The 18,617-nt window shown below is 44.4% G+C and overlaps 1 protein-coding gene across 1 annotated transcript in view; it reads right to left on the bottom strand.

Annotated features, from left to right (window-relative positions):
- Positions 1 to 18,617, bottom strand: part of TMCC3 (transmembrane and coiled-coil domain family 3) — a 256,361-nt gene that overhangs the window by 83,717 nt on the left and 154,027 nt on the right. The window lies entirely within an intron of this gene.

Genomic DNA, 18,617 nt, shown 5'->3' with positions numbered 1-18,617 from the left:
ACTAAGAACAGGCATGCAGACCAATGAGTAGAAAGCTCAGGAGTAGACCCATGCACATTTGGAAGCATGATCTGTGACAGAGGCAGTGTTGTCAATCACTGGGGAAAGGTGAAAATGGTAGTTCACATAGAAAAAAGTAAAACTGCAGTAGTTCCCTATCTCACGCAAAATTAAAAATTTAGGTGAATTCATCTCTGAAAATTATGTCCTATTTTCTGTTATGGATGATTCAGTGAGAACTCCAGGTGGAGTATGCAATACATGAACGACACATTTCTACCCAAAAGAAATAAAAAGAACAGAAATGATAGTTTTTAAGAACTTATTTGAAAGACGCCCACATAACAGGGTACATAAAACACATTTTTTTTTCTTCTTTAATGTACTGAATCAAGCCAAAAGTCACTGGGGCTTTATGAAGGTCAGAATTTTAGAACTGAGGTGGAGGCCAATAAATCCATGGAGAGACTCAGTTCCTGTACAAAGGACTTCTAAAGACTTCTTTGAAGCTAACTCCCTAAAGCGGAAACCCAAATCCCTCTGAACAGCGACAGTGCTCCCCTGCTATCAAACAGCACGCATCGACTCACCTCCACCTGGCTGTTGTTAACGGAGGTGGCAGGGCTCGGCTGTATCCTCGCGCACCTAGACGTGAGCCAGTCAGGCACAAGGGAAGCCCGCGCAGCAGACACTCAGAGCCTCGGCACGCAGACAACTCTCTCTGGGTGCTGTGGGGTTTGCCTGTGCTTCTGCAGTCCTGAGCCAGGGGTGAAATTTCTCCGCTGACTTCCAGGAAGGCCACAAACCCAAAACTGGGCTTTGATAGAAAAGAATGTTTCAAACGTGTTCCCTGTCGTGTGTTCCAGACGGTCTCTCGAGTGAGTTAATTTCCTGCTTGGGCTCTGTGTCACCGTCTTCTAGATCCCACATCTTGGATTCTCCTGGCTGATCTGGTGGCTATCTCAAACCACAGATGTAGTTCAGCTGGGACCATGTGTATGAGTCCGCTACGGTGGCCACGATGAACCATCAGACTGGAGGGCTGAGAGCCCGGGAATATTCCTGTCCCCACAGCTCTGGAGGCTGCACACCCAGGGTGAAGGTGCCGGCGGGGCTGCTCTCCTCTGAGACCTCCCTCCTTGGTTTGCTGACGGCCACCCCTCTCCGCATGCACACCGCTGGGTCTCCTGTGCTCAAACTGCCTCTTCTTAGGAGGACACCAGCCAGACTGGATGAGACCCAACCGAATGGCCTCATTTTAACTTAATCACATCTTAAAGACCCCATCTCCAAATATGGCCACAATGGAGGTGCGGCTTCAACGTGCGAATTTTAGAGGAACACAGTTCGGCCCACCCACCATGTATGTGGTGATGAATTTGACAAACGCACGCAAGCAGCCGCGCTGTGAGGCGAGGAGGAGCAGCAGCTGGAGAGCGAAGCGAAGGCATCTTAAACCCACAGAGAAACTCCACAACCCCGGGAAAATGAGACCCTGATTTTTCTTGTTGAGAACTGCTCCTGTTGATTAGGTACTCTCTTAAACTCCTACTTTAATTTCACGTAGAGAGACAGTTACATAAAGAATTTCACCAAAAGAGATCACTAGAGGGGTAATGATCCATTAAATGTCTTTAACAGCTCCTGCAAAATACCCACTCTTATCTCCTCCTGAGTAGCTACAGCTCTCAATATGCCATCCCTCTGTGCACAACGTATGTGCAGGGCCTGGTGGTAAATGGACAGAAAGTGAGAGCGTGGGGAGAGGAACAGAGCTGATGGGAGGAAAGAGAAACCTGCAAGTACGGATTTTAAGGCAAGAAGTACAGTAAGAAAAACAGCCACACTATTGAGTGCTTTTATTTTGAATGCAATTATTTGAATAAAAATGGAATGCAATAGACACACTATTGAAAGGTAACAGCAAACTGCAGTGGGTCTCTGAGTGAAACGCAAGGATAGGACTGTGAAGAAGGGTAACGGGAAGGAGAGAGAAGCATCAAGTTTTTATCAGACTCAGTGATTCATTTTTGAAATGAGGTGTAATCTACTGAAGAGGACTCGGGACGCCAGAAAGCATGGAGTTATGGGAGGCCGGGGGTCAAAGCCACAGCAGCTGGGCATCAGGAAAAAGTTCTGCCCCTGCCGGGTCAAATGAGGAGTGGGGTTTTCAGGCCAAATAAACAGTATCCTGAAGACGTGAACCTGAGATTAGCAAAGGACTCTACAGTCCCAGATTCTAGTGTTAGAAGTCTATACGATGCCTAAATAAATATAGCTAAGGAGCTGTGGCCAAAGATGGGATTTTATAATTACATATTGATTTATATTGGATTTCTTGGTCTACTGCAGAGTGTGGAATCTCTCCAGATTACCTCCCTGCCAATTTCTAGGTAGCTTACAGCAATTTCAAAGTACCTCCGAATATACATTTTCAACAGATGGGATTATTAAAGGCTTAGTGCAAACAATGATCCATAGATGTGTTACCACCCACCAGTAGACAAAGCAGATCTTCTCTCTGTTCCACTCTCATTCCAATAAATATTTACATCCTTCCATTTACTCATTTCAAAACTGCAGAAGATGGGATATCATTGCTCTTTTGAGACGAATGTAAAAAACTGTTGGTGCTTTCGGGATTTTTCAATTAACTTGCTCTCAGAATTTATTTTTTAGCATAAAGAATAGATAGTTCATGGTCTGTAGATATTTTCACTTACCTATCATACTTTTTAAAAATATCTATTTATTTATTTGAGAGAGGGAGAGAGTGTGAGTGGGAGGAGGGGCAGAGGGAAAGAATTTTTCAAGCAGACTTGACACTGAGCTCGAATCTGATGTCGGGGAGGGGTCGATCCCACGATCCTGCGATCATGACCTGAGCCAAAACCAAGAGTTGTATGCTTAACCGACTGAGCTACCCAGTGACCCCCGTCAATCATACTTCTCAGTCACCCCCGTCAATCATACTTCTAAGCCTGGTGCCCATATTTTTTTCCAAGTAGGAACCATTTTTTTAAAAAAGCATTTATACTTTTAAAGCCCAGAATTATAGAATTTTTCAGAACTTTCAAGAGTGTATAGTCGAGCCTTCTTTTTTATATGAGGAAACTGAGGCATAGATATGTAAAATAACCTGCTAATCAGTGGGAAGGCCAGAGGAAGAGATGGGAGAAGAGGGAGGAGAGAGACTCTACAGTTATTGTGGGCATCTGCTGTGGAGACAGGTCCCCAAAGCATCCCCATCATGGTCTTAGGACAGTGGTGCTGAGACCCACACGGTGGGTCACTGTCACACAGAACAACGGATTTAAACCCAAATCTATCTGATACCACACACCAGCCCTTTCTCATTTCCCTACACTTTCAAAGAAAATACATAGAACCAAGTTATGTTATTAAGTTCAAAGCTGATATTTATAATGGCATTATACAAAATTGGATTTAATAGCTTCTCAAAACATTGGGTATATTTCCTACTATTCGATCTCTGCATTATTAGTGGTTTCTATTTGGCAACATAATTGACATTTACTTAAGAAACTATGAATTCAAACATATTTAAGTGGAAATCAAGTTAAATTCTGGCTGTTTGACCTTAATAAATCAGGGATGAAAAATTCCTCAATCTTCTCAGTGCTTTTATTTTGAATGCAATTATTTGAATAAAAATGGAATGCAACAGGGGCGCCTGGCTGGCTCAGTCAGTAGAACATGATCTCAGGATCATGAGTTCAAGCCCCCCATTGGGCGTAGAGCTTACTTAAAAAAAAGGAAGAGCCGCACCTGGCTGGCTCAGTCAGAGGAGCATGAGACTCTTGATCTTGGGGTTGTGAGTTTGAGCCCCATGTTGGGTGTAGAGATTACTTAGAAATAAAATATATTAAGAAAGGAAGGAAGGGGGGGCGCCTGGGTGGCACAGCGGTCAAGCGTCTGCCTTCGGCTCAGGGCGTGATCCCGGCGCTATGGGATCGAGCCCCGCATCAGGCTCCTCCGCTATGGGCCTGCTTCTTCCTCTCCCACTCCCCCTGCTTGTGTTTCCTCTCTCGCTGGCTGTCTCTATCTCTGTCGAATAAATAAATAAAATCTTAAAAAAAAAAAAAAAGGAAGGAAGGAAGGAATCTCCTTTTTGACACACAGAATAAATAATTCATATTTATTTGATATAGTTTAACTACTTATCCACAACTTATCCAAACTTGCTATGAACACCAATAAGCCACAGGGTTAATGAAACCTGATGCTTCATACCTATTGCCTCAAAGTTCTGTAAACACAAAGGTCACCCTTAAATGATCCCCAAATGGTAAATGTGAATTACATGAGCCATTAGATTAGAGCGTGACCTATAACCACTGCCACAAAAACAGCTCACGGGGCATGTACTATCACTGTCTGTAGGAGTCCAGTGGCATGTTAGTTTTCGACAGCCCGGCAAGCAACATTCATTGGGAGACCTTTTGTGTCCTTCTGTTCACATTTAATGGACAAGGTTAGAATCTCAGCTGTTTTTCCTTAATATTATTCCATTTTCTTCTGGGTCACTTTGAAAATCTAAGTCTGCCCTTAAGTCACTCTCAGTAGAATGGAAATTGGAAAGGGAATGGGCTGCTTTTGTTTTTTATGTCATCACATCCATAATTAGGCAGTGTTTTTAAAAGAAAACAACCAAAAAGTTCCAGGCAAAATCACCTTATAACCCTGAGCAGTTTTGTGATCCAAAGTGGCATACTGACAGCCCTGGTTATTATGCTGTTTTAATCTCAGATAGCCTTCTCTCAGTTGCCAAGAGTAAGTTCAGCAAATCAAATCAACTTCCTTCAGTATTTTAAATCTCATTTGTACCCTGGTAGAGACACACATTTCCTGAAGAAAAGGAGCCATGTCTTTAAAAAGGAAGTCGAAGTCCTTAAGCTTGAGATAAGTCTTTCCAAAAGAGAAACAAACTTTTGGCAGGAGTTGAGTGCATCTTACACCAGTGGAAAGAGGAAACCTGTCTCTTATTAAATGGACATTACTATACAATTTACAGGCTATACTGGTACCCCAGTAACCAACCTCACAGAATGTATCTGTAGCTCCAAAAAGCAACCTCGCTCGAGGGGGAAGCAGGTGAGGGGTGAAAGTAACTTAGTTTTGGATTCTGGAGTTTGTGAAGATTTCGTCTTCACTATCCCTGACTCCCCTCAGGAAGAGCACATTGTGAATATTCATTCAAGTCTACGTTGTGAAGAACCCCATTCTACTGGATTCGGCACATGAACTCATTAGTTCACGAAGCAGGACCAAGTGAAATGAAGCCCATAAAAAAGCTGATAAAACAGCCACAGAATTACCTCAGCTTTTCTGCTCTCTCAGTTCACCATCGCCCCCCAGATCTATTTCTGTTTTTTTTAAGAGGTATGGTTCCTACAACTACTGCACCTCTCTCCTGTTAATAAAATGGATCACCAAATAATGAGTGGTGATTCAGTTTCAGTCCTCACTTGGAAAAGCCTTGTCAGGCTTTGGTCACGTGGCACGGGGACAGCAGCTGAATGACATGACCAAAGGAACCAGGCCAGATCTAGCAAGGCACTGATCAGGGAAGACAGACACTAAGCAAGTGAAGGGCTCTGAGGAAGAATCACATGGTGCGTGTGACAGAGAGACCCAACCAGATCTGCGGGTTGGGAAGGATTCCCTGGTAAAGAGACTGTTAAGTTGAAGCCTAAAGGAAGAACAGTTTTGTTTTTGTTTTTTTTTTAAAGATTTTATTCATTTATTTGACAGAGAGAGAGAGTGTGTGTGTGTGTGGCAGGCAGAGGGAGAGGGAGAAGCAGGCTCCCGGCTGAGCAGAGAGCCCAACGTGGGGCTCGATCCTGGACCCTGGGATTGTGACCCGAGCTGAAGGCAGATGCTTAACCAGCTGAGCCACCCAGGTACCCCTGGAAGAACAGTTTTTAAGTGGGTGCAGTAGGAGCAGAGAAAGACAGCTGAGGGGAGAGTGGTGTGCAGATCTTCCTGGCCCTACGATGGGGTTATGTCCTGACAAACCCACCGTAACTTGGAAATACTGTGAAGTCGAAAATGCTCCCAATACACCTACCCTACAGAACATCAGGGCTCAGCCTCACCTCCCTTCACGTGCTCAGAACACTTCCATGAGCCTACGGCTGGGCAGGGTCATCTCGCACAAAGCCTATTTTATAAGCAAGAGTCGAATATCTCACGTAACGTATCGAATACTGTAGTGAAAGTGAGACACAGAGGAGTCGCAAGTTTATCGGCTCGAGATTGTGTGGCTGAGCGGGAGCGGTGGCTGCTCCCGCTGCCCAGTGTCACCAGAGGCCGTACTGCATGTTACTAGCCAGGGAAACGATCAAAATGGAAAATCTGAAGTATGGTTTCTACCGGAGGCATATTGGTTTCACATCACTGTAAAGTCACAAAATCGTGAGTCAAACCATCGTAAGTTGGGGACCGTCTGTCTACTTGAGCAATGGAGATCTGTCCTAGTGTAGCTGGAAAGAGTAAGGGATAGAGCTGAAGAGAAGGCCAGCACCAGACATATAGGGCCTGGTGGGCCAGATGAGGGGATCTAGAGTTGATCGCCAGGGCAAGTGGAAACCATGAATCAGTTCTAAGCAGACGAGTCATATGATAGGACTGTTATTATTTGCGGTTGTTTCAGGTCACTCTGGCTGCAGCTGGGGTGGAACTGAAGAGTAAGGAAAGAAGTGAACATGCGGAAGTACCACACCTAACTCCTCTTTATTAATTACAAAAGTCCCTATTATGTAGTGGGGTGCTCTGAGTAGTATCATGTGTGGACAAAACTATTATTCAAACCAGACCCTTAATAAGCTTCCCGTGGCCAAGGAAAGATGCTGGGGCAAAAGCATTCTTCCTGCTGGGAAGAAGCATTCGGTCATGCAAATGTGAGGGAGGCCTACTGTCCTTGTGCAGCTCCGCAACCCAGGGCTACAATCCAAAGGCAAACAGTCCAGATGTTAAGTGTCCCTGGTACTAACTTGAAAGGCTGCTCCACATCTTTACAGACATTCTTCCACTGCCTCCTCACACAGTTGTACTTTTTTGTGGAAAATACTATTTGACAACGCAAGCTGCAGCTGGAGGGGCAAGTAGATACTGAGAAGCTAGGCGGCCACTGCTCTAGTGTCCACAGGAGGTGGAGGAGGCTCGGTGGGCAGGTTGACACAGAAACAACGGGCCTTGGGGAGTCACCGGATATGATCTGCTGAAGGGAGCGACGCTCCCAGGAGGACTCATGAGCAACTGGTTGGGTGGTGGTGCCATTTACTGAGCCGCGGGACAGCAAAGGAGCCACAGGGGGCAAGGAGGAGCATGGGTCTTGTCAAATGACAAAACTAAAGCAATTTAGTAACAAGTTTGATGCCTTCATTGAAGGGAAAACAGTCCATGGACTGGAGGAGTACAGCCCCTCACAAGCAGTGGGGCACGCTTCCTGACTGATTTTGGGCAAGAGTGAACTCTGTCGAAAGTTAGAAGAGGCAACACGGAAGCGGGGCATGACTGGCTAGGAGGTGGGGGACTTTGTTTCAGGGTCCTACGTTTTAGGGAAGGTAAGCTGGCTAAAGCTGAGTAGGAGGTTGATGACTGGTGTTAGATTTTTTTTTTTTTTAAGATTTTATTTATTTATTTGACAGAGAGAAACAGCCAGCGAGAGAGGGAACACAAGCAGGGGGAGTGGGAGAGGAAGAAGCAGGCTCTTAGTGGAGGAGCCTGATGTGGGGCTTGAACCCAGAACACTGGGATCACGCCCTGAGCCGAAGGCAGATGCTTAACCACTGCACTACCCAGGCGCCCCTGGTGTTAGATTTTCTTGACAGTGAGGTATTTCTTAGTGCAGGCCATGTGAAGGTTTAGATTGGTGACGTGGACCAGTCCCTGGGCAGCCTCCATTTTATGAATCCCTTTATCAGTACGTCTGCGCATAGTGAGGGGCCATCAAATATAGACATTAGGAGAGAGACTGATAAATAAGGTTGGAAGTCAGATGTGATACAGGAGAAGGTGAGAGTCCAGTTTGGGAGCTGTGGGCACATAGATGCGATCTGATACCAAGTGTGGGCTGGGAGAAAGGGCAGGAGAGGGGAGCTAGGGTCTGAGACAGACCCCAAGGAATGCGGGATGATTTCGACAGCCTCCTATCTTGCTCCCAGGTTCCACCCTTGCCCCCCAATAGTCTATTCTCAATCCAGAAATCCCGGTGGTTATTTTAAAACTAATGTCACTGTTTTCCTCAAAACCCTACAATGGCCTCTAACTTCACTCAGAGTAAAGCAAAGTCCTTACTGTGTCTGGAAGAGGCCACATGATCCGCCCTGCCCCTCTCCTAACCCCAGGTGACTTCTCTAACCTCATCTCCACCTCCCACTGGGCTCACTCTGCTCCAGCCATATTGGCTTTTTGTTGTTCCTCAAATGTTCCAACTACTCCCAAACCTCAGGGCCTTTGTACTTCCTCCTTCCTTCACCTGGAATGGTCTTCTTCTAGATACTCAACATGTATTACTCTTTAACTTCCCTGAGGTCTCTAGTTGAATATCAGCCAATCAGCAGAAGATATGAATAGACATTTTTCAAAGACGACATCCAGATGGCTAACAGACAAGTGAAAAGATGCTCAACATCACTCATCATCAGGGAAATGCAAATCAAAACCATAATGAGATATCATTTCACGCCTGTCAGAATGGCTAAAATCAACAACACAAGGAACAACAGGTGTTGGTAAGGATGTGGAGAAAGGGGAACTCTTCTGCACTGTTGGTAGGAATGCAAACTGGTATAGCCACTTGGGAGAGCAGTATGGAATTTCACAAAAAGTTAAAAATAGAACTACCCTACAATCCAGCAATTGCACTGCTAGGTATTTACCCAAAGAATACAAAAATACGAATTCAAAGACATACATGTACCCTGATATACCAGCATTATTTACAATAGCCAAATTATGGAAATAGCCCAAGTGTCCATCAATTGACGAATGGATAAAGAAGATACACACACACACACACACACACACACAGAGGAATATTAGGCATAAAAAAGAATGAAATACTGCCACTTAAAACGACATGGGGGCGCCTGGGTGGCTCTGCTGGTTAAGCGTCTGACTCTTAGGTTCTGCTCATGTCATGATCTTGGGGTCATGAGATCAAGCCCAGAGCCAGGCTCTGCACTCAGCATGGAGTCTGCTTCAGATTCTCTCTCCCTACCCCTCTGCTTCTCCCTCTGCTCATGCTCACTCTCTCTCAAATAAATAAAAATAAAATCTTTACAACAACATGGATGGAGCTGGAGAGTATTATGCTAAGCAAACTAAGCCAGTCAGAGAAAGACAAATACTATATGATCTCACTCATATGTGGAATTTAAGAAACAAAACAAATCATCAAAGGGAAAAAAAAGAGAGAGAGACAAACCAAGAAACAGACTGATGGTTACCAGAGGGAAAGTGGGTGGGGGGGGATGGGTGAAACAGGTGATCAGGATTAAGGAGTACACCTGTTGTAATGAGCACCAGGTGAGGAATGGAGGTGCTGAATCACGATACTGTACACCTGAAACTGTATGTTAACTGGAATTTAAATAGAAACATCAAATACATACATACATACATACATACATACATACATAAAATATCAGCTGATCAGTGAGGACTTCCCTGAGCACCTATTCTAAATTGCAACATCCATCCATCCCCTTTTCCCTGCTTCCTGAAACTAATTTTTTTTTAAAGATTTTATTTATTTGAGAGAGAGAGAGAGAACTAGTGGGGAGAAGGACAGAGGGACAGGGACAGAAGGAGAGGGAGGACCAGGTTCCCTGCTGAGCAGGGAGCCCGTCAGTGGGGCTCAATCCCAGGACCCTGGGATCATGAACTGAGCCGAAGGCAGATGCTTAACTGACTGAAGCACCCAGGCGCCCCTCTGAAACTTAATAATGTCTGATATATGTCCACTTGACATATAGTTTATAACATAGTATTATATACTACCTTTATATTTAACGTATGTCAACCATCATCTGCTATATTAATTTTTATAATTTCCCACCCCAAAGTGTAGCTCCATGAAGACAGCAATTTGATTTTGTTCACTGCTATATACATACCTAAAGCCAAGAAATGGTATGAAATATTTCCAGGTATGAAATATGCACCTGCTAAATTATCTGTGGAATAAATTTCAATATTTCGTGATACCACAGAAGAGTAAAAGGACCAAAGGTGTAGGAGGAAAACAGTGTCACAGAAACCAAGGAAAGAACACACTGATACAAGCAAGAGTTGGCATTTATCGTTGCTTATCACTGGAGCAGATACTGCGTTCACCACTTCCCACAAAATATCTCATTTAGACATTGCTACAGTCTTACCAGGAAGATGCAACCCTCACCTTCTAAATAATTTAGAGAAGCTAAGTAACTTTCCCAAGGTCCTGATATATACTAAATCCTGCTAATAGAGGCATCATTTAAATGGAGTCCTAAAAACTGTCTACCGAATTCGTTCACAGGGAGACCTTAATACTAGTGACCTTAGCAAAAACCTGGTCAGTGTCCAGGCTGAAGAAAAGTGAGATACAGAAGGGAGGGGAGGAAATGAGGACAGAGAGGCAGCCAGCTCTCCGCAAAGCTGGCTTGTGAAGAGGAGGGTGGACAGAGAGCTAGACCCGCAGTCAAAGGAAAGAAGGTTCTATTTTAGGTGACAAGGAAATAATTTGAATTTCTAAAACCCAACTCTTTTTCAGAGTTTTGGTTAGCATATCTATATGAGCAATCAGCATAGATAAGGTATTTGTTTTCCCTGTTTCCTATTCCAAAGAAATTCAGATTTTGCTTATCATTCTGATTTTAAAAAAATCCTTAGTTATGCATAAAATCTGCCTTCCACATCCCTGAGGATGGAGAAATCTATAGAAAAGACGTGTAATTGGGTCAACATAACAAAGAAACAAAAAGATGACCTACTCTGGTTCTCTTGGGAAGCTGAATCAGGGCTTTAGAAAAATCAATCAAGCCACACTGTTCTGTGACAATGTGTGGGAGACACCCCCACTGAGTCTGGAGGCAGAAAGGCTAGCAGGCTGCTCAGTCTGGGCTCGCCACTGTTCGTCACCTTGTGCAAGTTGCCCAACCTCAGTGTCAGCGTAATATTTATAAAGCTTCTCTCGGTTCTGGGCCACACAGATGAGGAGGTGGGGCCAAGAAAAGTGCTTCATACAAACGCAAGGTATTCCCAGTATTTCCTGTGATGGAAGGTAAGCATTCAAAAACACCAATAACATACACAGCCAAGATGAAGTCTGTTTGGTATGTATACAAACACTCACCAACTGATTCAAGGGGAAAAAAAGATCCAGCGATTGCTTAACAATTCCATGTGTCATATTTTTAGAAACACCTGCATGTGTGCTTTTCATTCCTACAACTGGTGCTGTTGAAGCAGATTCACCGTGAATCAGGATAAGCCACACCTAAGCTCGGGGCAGTGTCTACTCTGAAAAGTGACTTATTTTCAGTTTGCTCTGGATCTGACAAATGTAACAGCTCTGTACCCAAGTCCTGCCACATCATAAATGCTTGTGCATTTACCAACCAAAGAAAAACCTGTATAGCCAGTCTAATGATAGACCTGCCAAGCTTTGGGACTCTTTCTTAAACACTTCAGAAGCCAGGCCTCACTTAGGACAAGATCACACAGGACACCAGCCCTGTACCCATTCCCCAACTGAGCCCATTTCTTATGGAGACAAGGCTATAACCATCTCCATATAGACAAAGAAGAGAACCATTAGGACTTTACTTTTAATTTTTGTTAATGTTAAAACATTCAAGTCCTGCCCTTTAGCTATCACTGTATATTACAAATATTGAAAATGTTGGAATGGAGGCGGAGGTGGTGGCTTAAGTGTTACAGAGACCAAATGCATCAGGCGTCTCACTTATGTAACATTCTGGGCTCCAGGAACCTCTCTGAGTGGGAGTGAATCCCATCCCACATCCAAGCAGACAGCCGCGAAAATCACCGCCTCAGCACAATTCTGGGCATCCTCTTTCATCGCTGCGCACGGAGACTGGGTCTCCTTCCTCTCCCTGACTCCCAGAGCCTGGGGGCTGGGGCTGCCCAATGACAATAATGCTCAAACCACACTGTCCTCAGCTGCACAGGCAGGGGCTGAGGGGACGGGGAGTTCTCATGGTCTATAAAAGGGTTGAGAGTCACATGGCTTCAGGAATAATCCTTCTAGCCTCCATGGGACGCCTGGGTGGTTCAGACGGTTAAGCATCTCCCTTCAGCTCAGGTCACAATCTTCGGGGTCCTGAGATCAAGTCCCATGTAGAGCGTCCAGCTCAGTGGGGAGTCTGCTTCTCCCTCTCCCTCTGCCCCCTGCTCATGTTCTCTGTTTCTCTCTCTCTCAGATGAATCAATAAAATCTTAAAAAAAAAAAAAAAAAGGAGTAATCCTTGTAGCCTCCTAAGTCAGCCCTGAACAGGAACATAAGTATTACAGATGGAAAAACAAAAATAAAAAAACAAAAACCATGAAAAAAAACAAACAGTACAGTTCTTCTTTATACCGATATCAAGACTGAAGTGTGGACTGGAAGATGAGCATTACAATCACCACTGGAGACCTTCTACAAACTACCTCTTGACCAGTCTTTCCCTCCTCCCTTTCCGCAGCTCGCCCCACCCTCTGTTTCCCCGCCATTCTGCATTACCCGCCGTTCCCTACACACGCCTTGGCTGCCCCATCTCTGCTTGGCAGCTTATGTTCCTGTGGATGGAATCACCACTCCTCTCTCACAGAAATGCCTCCCTTCTGGGACCAGATCAAATCCGCAAGTCTTCCTCAATTACCAGTTGCAGTATCTCCTTCCTCTTGCCACAAATACTATTTTGGTGACAACAGTGATAAGAGCTGGTAATAAGATTACTTACTAAAGCACACAGGGGTGGGAATCGTGTGAAGCGCTTTATAAGTTTTGTTTCTTGTAATGCTGGTGATGACCTCCATGCGAACTTGCTACTGTTATTCCCTTTTGTAGATGAGAAAACTGGTGTGGAGAAAGGGGAAGTACTGTAAAAGGCAATGGGAGCACTGGCCTGGGGCCAGGCGGTTCGACTCCAGAGCTCACTCGATCACATGGCGCCTTCTATTCTAACGATGTGTGCACGGGACCCCTGCCTATGAATTTCTGAAGTCGAATATCCTTAGAAGTCCCATTATACTAACCGTAGGCTTAGCTTAAAGTGGGGCCTCGACTGCCGCAAAAGTAATGTGGCATGGTTTTACACATTTCTACACAGATCACTGTGGCTGATTCTTCCAGGCTTGCTACCCCTCTCTACTCTACCCTTAATCCAGAAAACAGGCTTTGCAACAGGTCAAGAGCCCAACTATAACTGGTCTTCCAAAGTCGAGAATCCAAGACCCAGGGAAGTAGGAGAAATCGGACCTGCTTTCTAGAAGCATGGAAGGGGCCCATAGAACACGAGCACCACTGTCTCCTAATTTTGGTGACCAGGTGTCTGAGGCATAAAAGAACTGCCTCTGTGCACCTCAGCTCTCTCAGGATGACGAGTTCAGGTTGCCGGGGGGCAGGGTGTCTTGCTTTTTAGGTAAGTTTATTATAAAGTTATGTGTGTTGCAGCCAGTGTTTCTTCAGATTCTCTGAATTTTAGTCTTCTGGAGAATAACGATTCTTGTTGAGAGAATAAGGCAGGACGGCTCCAAGGTTAAAAGCAGGTGGGCTTTGATGTCAAATGGACTTGGTCAGAATGAGTCCTACAGGGAAGGGAAAAGTTTTCCTTGATCCTCTTAAGGTCCCTGGCTGGGCCTGAAAATAAACTGACGAAGCAGTTAAACCTGCGTTCTTCGAACGCGAGGCTTGATGAAGAGAGGACGGTCGTGGAGCAGTGTGATAGCTTATGGAGTAGAAGGTCAGTGTAGTGACCCGGGGGGGATTCAGCAGGGCCTGTTTGTTGGGATTCTCCCAGGCGTCCCCTCATCTTCAGAGATAAAGATGCTTCTTTCCTCCAGGTATAGGGAGGGCATCTCTCACAGAAGGCTTTATGACCTGTTGTGGGGGGAGGCAGTGTTCAGAGTAACCTTCCTGCTTCTCTCATATTCTCAAATTCCTTCAGCTTAAAATATTCACTATGCCAACGTGCCATATTTGGGGCTAGTATATCCTGAACCCCATCTGCTCCAACCCTGCCTCCACTTTTGTGATGTGGTGTAAGTTACTTAATGTCTGTGTGTCAGCCTCCTTGTCTGATAATGAAAATCACACCGGCACTTACTCATTTGTAAGGTGACTGAAAGGACAGAATGGGATAATGCATATAAAGTGCCTCATACAGTGCATCTGCTAAATGTTAGCTCTTCTCTTATTTAACGATTACAATTATTAATATTAATTACTATTATTGGTAGTCAAGGTTTACAGCTCACAGAATCAATTTTTTCCATCTGAAAAATTCTTTATGGAAGGGTCCTGGTTTGTGCCATTCTTTTCTGCTCTAGAGAGCCCGAATATAGGCAGCCACACCTCTGGACGTAAGGCGTGCGGAGATGAAGCTGCAGAGGTCCTGTCTAACAGTCGAAGCTGCTTGAGCCTGGGGTTGCGAGCGTCCCCCTTTCCCTACTGTCGCACGTGTCTCCTACGGCTGATGCCTTGGGTTCAGCTTGAGACCCCTGAGGTCCTATGTCTAAGATCTTGGCCAGTTTTCCCCAGCCACTTCCAAGGATGACTTCCAAACCGGAGTGAACCTAAGAATCACTTGGGGTGTCTCACAAATGCATATTCTTGGGCCCACTGCCGGAAATCATGATTTAATAAAAAAAAAAATCCCAGGTGATTCTAATACCAGTGGTCCTGGGAACCACACCCTGAAAAACATGGGCAGTAATCGATATGTTAGAAATATTTATCCCACGTAAGTTTACTTCTTGAATCAGAAAAAGACCGAAAAACTTCTAATTTGCTAACTCTACATCTGCATTTTTAAAAACTAATATCCTATTTTAAGCCTAATCCTGGGATTACACAGTAAGGGGTGTACTGGCATACGTTTTTGTTTAAGATTTTACTTTGAAGTAATCTCTCCACCCAACACGGGGTTCAAACTTACAACCTTGAGACCAAGAGTCACATGCTCCACTGACTAAGCCAGTCAGGCGACCCTGGTGTAATTTTCTTTAGACAGGCCAGAATCTGGACATAGCTCAAATTCTGGCAAGGAGGCCCGAGGCTTCGTTTCCAAATGGCTCCATCAGGATGATGTTGGTGATTACGGAGAACGAGATGCAGGCATGGCTATAGTCTCTGAAGTGGAGGGTGCTCACAGACCCTTCTAAAATTCTTTAGCATCTGATATGATATATACCCGACATCTTCAAAGGCCTGGACACAGGCTGTCAGGAGAGAATGCAGTTGCAAACATGGGATCTGCTCCAGGACTAGCCAGTCAGGACATTCTCTTCCATTCACTCTAGGGACTAGAGGCAGGATAGCATTTAAGACCAGTAAGACCACCAACTCCAGGGGCAGATTACCTGAGTTTCAAATCCCAGCTCCTATACTCACTACCATGTGACCCTGAGCAAGTTACTTAACCTCCCCATGCCTTGATTTGCTCATCTATAAAACGGGACATTGTAAGAATAGAATTGGTTCACAGTAAGTGTTATATGAGTGTTATTATTATTGAATGGTTATGTGACTCAAACCAAGCCAACGACGCATAATCCTGGAACTTTCGCTGGAGATGTTTCTGCGGGAGTTGCTAACGTGGTAAAAACGTAAGCTGAGAAATGCCACAGCCATGAGCTGTGGAGAAAGTCTTCTTGAGAGTGAAGCTACCACAGAGGAGAGAGAGCTGAGAGATGGAGAGAGAGCATCTCGGGTTTCATGCTGTTGTTTGGGATGACTGGGATCTAGTCATGCCTGGACGTCTAGTGTGGGATTTTCCGATGACATGGGCTATCAACTCCCCCTTTTAATGCTTGAGTCAGTTTGAGTTGGTTTCTGTCACCTGCAAACAAAAGAATTCTGACCCAGCTTTTTAAAGATATAATTCATATACCACACAATTCACCCATTTAAAGTGTACAATTCAAAGGTTTCTAGTACATTCACAGAGTTGTGCAACCATCAGTATCATGCAGCATTTTGATCCCAAACTCTTCAGAGACGGCCCAGTAGGTATGGAATGTGGATAGTGGTGGGGAGGGGCAGGGCCAAATCTGCTTCCAAAGCCACCACAATTTTGAAACTACTTTTAAAGTCGGAATCACCAGCTTCACCGATTTTGAAGTAGCTTAAAACTCAGCACAGCGTAACAGAAAAGGAATGAGCCCGGCGTTAGAACCCCTGGTTTCTTTTGAGGGAAATTAGAAAATCCCTATGATCCCTTCCTACTTTACAAATTCTACGGTTTTAGTCAAATCCCCTCATTTTTCATGGTAAAATTGAGGACCAGAGAGACTAAGCCAACAGCCCAACTTGACAGAGATGCTTACTGTCCGACACATTCAAAAGTACAACTCAGTCTTCTGTGCTGTTACTTTCAAGCAGTTCTGACTTTTTCTGCAGGATTTCAGACTCAAGGTCCAGGTCAGTCTCTTAAAATGGCTGGAGGTAAAGAGAGTCTTTATAATTCTAATCAAATATCCACTCATTCATTCAAGAAGTACACTGTGGTTAAGGGTCTTCCCTATATTTGTGTTCAATTCCAGTGCATCTCTCTTTAGATAAGATAGTGTTCTACCTACAACTGAGAGGAAAGCTGGCATACTTTCCTTGAAGCGGCATATGATAGGGAATTTCAAAAATATTCTATGGTGTTTCGTGTGTTAAGTAGATAATAACAGATTTGCAAGTTTCTACAAACATTTGTGCAATAACCTTGGTTTGCTGAATCAGGTGCTTTAATTACAAAGAAGGACTGCTAGGGGTGAGATGACTGATGGGTAAGGGAGTAACTGTGCTCTTTAATAAGAATAAAGAGATTTGATAACCAAACTGGAAATTTAGAATAATCTCACTTCTAACAGCCCTCGAGGCTTCTGATGGTTTAGTGAAGACATAAAGAACCTTTTAGCTCTTATTAATTACAAATCTGTGTATCTGGGCACATAAGAACTCTCCACACAGGCTTTGGAAATTTTTAGAAACACACTTCCTGGAAGAACCTGAGAGGTTTGGATCTGGCCAACAAAATGTAATACAGTCTGGGGCAGGATGCATTGTACTTAGCCGTATTCAAGGACAGAAAGGCCTTTGCTTTATCTGGGATATCCTGTGAAAACACACTGAGAACACCCAGGGAAACATCAGCAGCAGGGATATTATTTGTGGTCATTGTTGTTTTTAATACATGGTTTTTCCTCCGGACAAAATAAGCTGAACCCTGTAGAAGAGTACTGGATATCTTATTTAAATTACAAGCAAGAGGTGGTAGAATTTTTTTTTAAGATTTTTTTTTTTTTTTTTTAAAGTAATCACTACACCAACAAGGGGCTTGAACTCACAACTCCGAGATCAAGAGTCAGCATGCTCTTTCGACTGAGCCAGACAGGTGCCCGGAGAGGTGGTAGAATTTTAAACTGAGTTTAGTTGTGAGGTCCTTGGATGGACTTCAAGGAGAAAAAAGTGAAAAAGAGAAGAAAAACTGTTCATAACGAGGCAACTACTATGACGACTTTGATGCATTTTCGTTTACATTTCTCAGTGACCCGTCTGTGACCCCGAGGCCGACCCCTATCCTCCTGCTCTACATCCCAACCAGCCTTCCTGATTCAAGTGCCTCCTGCCAGCAAGTCTCCCCTCTCCTTCTTACATCATCACATTTTCTCTCCCTGAGGATTATTTCCAGTAGCACAGCAACATGCTGTTAATTTTCCCCATCCTTAAAAAATCCCTCTCTTGACCCTGTTAACCTCTGTTACAACTAAATCAAATCTTGACAGTCATGCTCAAAACCCCTTACTGGCTCCCGTCTCACACAGAGAAAAGCCAAACTCCTACAGCGGCCTACAGGCCGACCTCACCTCCTACCTCCCCCTCTGTGCTCCAGTCAAGCTGGAGTGACCTTCCCCAGAATACACACCAGGCATACTTTCTCGGGGCTTCGTACTTGCTGTTCCCTCTGATTGGAATGCTCTCCCTCAAGATATCTGAATGCTCATTCCATCTCTTCATATCTTTAACCGAAAGGTACCTTTTCCATGAGGCTTTCCTCAGCCTCCCAGAGTAAAGCTGCATTGCGACCACATCCCAATTCTCCCTCTTTCTCTACCTGGCTTTATTTTATTTCTTAGCACTTACCACTTTGTAACATACCATACAACTTACTTACTTGTTAGGTTTCTTGTTTGTTTCCCCCAGTCAGTATTCACAGTTCCCTAAAAACAAGACTCTGTCTGCTTTGCTTACTGATGAATGTATCCCCAGCACTGCAGTGTCTGGTACGTACGTAGTAGGTACCCAATAACCATCAGTTCAATAAATGAATGAGGAAGACATGCAGAATGTCTTATAATTTTAAAGTTTTCACAATCATGCTTATTTGTGA

Source organism: Ursus americanus, chromosome 17 (assembly GCF_024610735.1).
Source record: "Ursus americanus isolate L20-20 chromosome 17, mUrsAme1.1.p, whole genome shotgun sequence".
Lineage (NCBI taxonomy): Eukaryota > Metazoa > Chordata > Mammalia > Carnivora > Ursidae > Ursus > Ursus americanus.
This window is presented reverse-complemented; position numbering and strand designations above follow the sequence as displayed.